General features: G+C 48.4%; 1 non-coding gene across 1 annotated transcript; it reads left to right on the top strand.

The window, feature by feature from the left end:
- Nucleotides 1-1,445: 1,445 nt before the first annotated feature.
- Nucleotides 1,446-1,518, top strand: Trnaa-ggc (transfer RNA alanine (anticodon GGC)). The gene has a single exon. It is a non-coding gene; the product is annotated as a tRNA-Ala (tRNA).
- Nucleotides 1,519-1,959: the final 441 nt, after the last annotated feature.

A 1,959-nucleotide genomic window follows, 5' to 3' on the forward strand; every position in this document is an offset into this window, starting at 1 on the left:
TTGTGGGACAGAAAGTTAGACCTCGTTCTAGGATACCTTTTTCGTCGGCCGTTAGTGTTTTGGAAATGTCAATAACGTTGCTGGGGCAGGTAGCGAGAGAGCTCGTTTTTTCTATAGGATTATTGGCTGAGGGAGGAGGTTCTATTAAAGCGATCTCTGTATCGAGGGGGGACATACATGACCTAGTACTTCATAGTCGCGGCTATTGAGAGGCTGATCTCCTACAGTACATGCTGCCTTTTGCGAGGGAAGTTGGTCACGCTGAAACTTAACCGCTTGTTTATTGCTAAGATCATTTTCCTTACGATTTATGAAAATATTGAGATCTAGTTTCTCCTGCTCGGTTAGTGGAAGAGCTTCAATCTGGTCGTTGAAGAGGCTGAGTTGGCTAGTACAGTGTTCCCTATACCCCGCGGCGGGTCAATAAGCGCCCTCTCATCCTTTCTGTCCAAAAATTCCACGAATACCAACCATCAGCTGACTTCCGTGTGACCTACTTCGCGGCTTAAACTAGACAACCTTCTTGGCCCCTCAATCTCTCCCCCGACACACTCCGAAACCAATCAGCTTGCTCAATTTCCCTTCCATCTTTCCCTCTCCTTTCAACTGGGGTCCTACCCCTATATAAACCCTGCCTGCCAGGCGAGAGATTGCCCTGAGGAAAGCAAGTTCTCTTTGCTGAAACGTAGGCCACAATCGTGCTTTTACCTTGTTCGAAGTTTTTCTTCTCTTATATATATATATATATATATATATATATATATATATATATATATATATATATATATATATATATATATATATGTATATATATATATATTCGACCTGTCGACCACTCTCGACATGTCGTAGACGCTCGAGTCACGGCCCGGGGGTTAAAAAGAAGGTCCGCTTCCGCCCGAGTAGTCTGAGTGGCGCTGGCAATCACCCCCAAGCGCAGGAAACAAAAACACCTGAACATAAATACCCCAGGAAGTGGAGGCCGAAGTAGCCCCGCTGGTAGCGTAGTGGTTATCACACCAGGCTGGTATTCTGGAGGTCGTGGGTTCGGATCCCACCTGACGGGTATTTTTTCTCCACTTTCTTATCTTCCAAATTCTTTATCTTAAGCTACTACATCCTCCCCTTTGCTTTCCGAGGTCTTCTTGACTGCCAATTCCTACTTCTGTCTCATTTTCAGCGAGCCCCTCATTTCCTATTCTGATTCGCTACATGCATAGCGAGGGCCTCTGTTCTGGCAGTCTTGGTGCCATTGGGCGCTTAAGAGGGTTCAACGCTGGTCGACGGCTCTCGACATGTCGTAGACGCTCGAGTCACGGCCCGGGGGTTAAAAAGAAGGTCTCCTTCACCCCGAGTAGTCCGAGTGGCACTGTCTACCACCCCCAAGCGCAGGAAACAAAAACACCTGAACATAAATACCCCAGAAAGTGGAGGCTAAAGCAGCCCCGCCGGTAGCGTAGTGGTTATCGCACCAGACCGGCATTCTGGAGGTCGTGGGTTGGGATCCCACCTGGCGGGCATTTTTTCTCCACTTTCTTATTTTCCAAATTCCTTATCTTGAGCTACTACATCCACCCTTTTGCTTTCCGAGGTCTTCTTGACTGCCAATTCTTACTTCTGTCTCATTTTCAACGAGCCCCTCATTTCCTATTCTGATTCGCTACATGCATAGCGAGGGCCTCTGTTCTTGCAGTCTTGGTGCCATAGGAGCTTAAGAGGGTTCAACGCTGGTCGACCACTCTCGACATGTCGTAGACGCTCCAGTCACGGCCCGGCGGTAAAAAAAAACGGTCCCCTTCACCCCGAGTAGTCCGAGTGGCACTGGCCAGCACCCCCAAGCGCAGGAAACAAAAACACCTGAATATAAATACCCCAGAAAGTGGAGGCTAAAGTAGCCCCGCCGGTAGCCTAGTGGTTATCGCACCAGACCGGTATTCTGGAGGTCGTGGGTTCGGATCC

The sequence above is a fragment of the Haemaphysalis longicornis genome, unplaced genomic scaffold, assembly GCF_048455015.1.
Source record: "Haemaphysalis longicornis isolate Haplotype H1 unplaced genomic scaffold, Haemaphysalis longicornis Haplotype H1 scaffold_20, whole genome shotgun sequence".
In the NCBI taxonomy this organism is placed as follows: Eukaryota; Metazoa; Arthropoda; class Arachnida; order Ixodida; family Ixodidae; genus Haemaphysalis; species Haemaphysalis longicornis.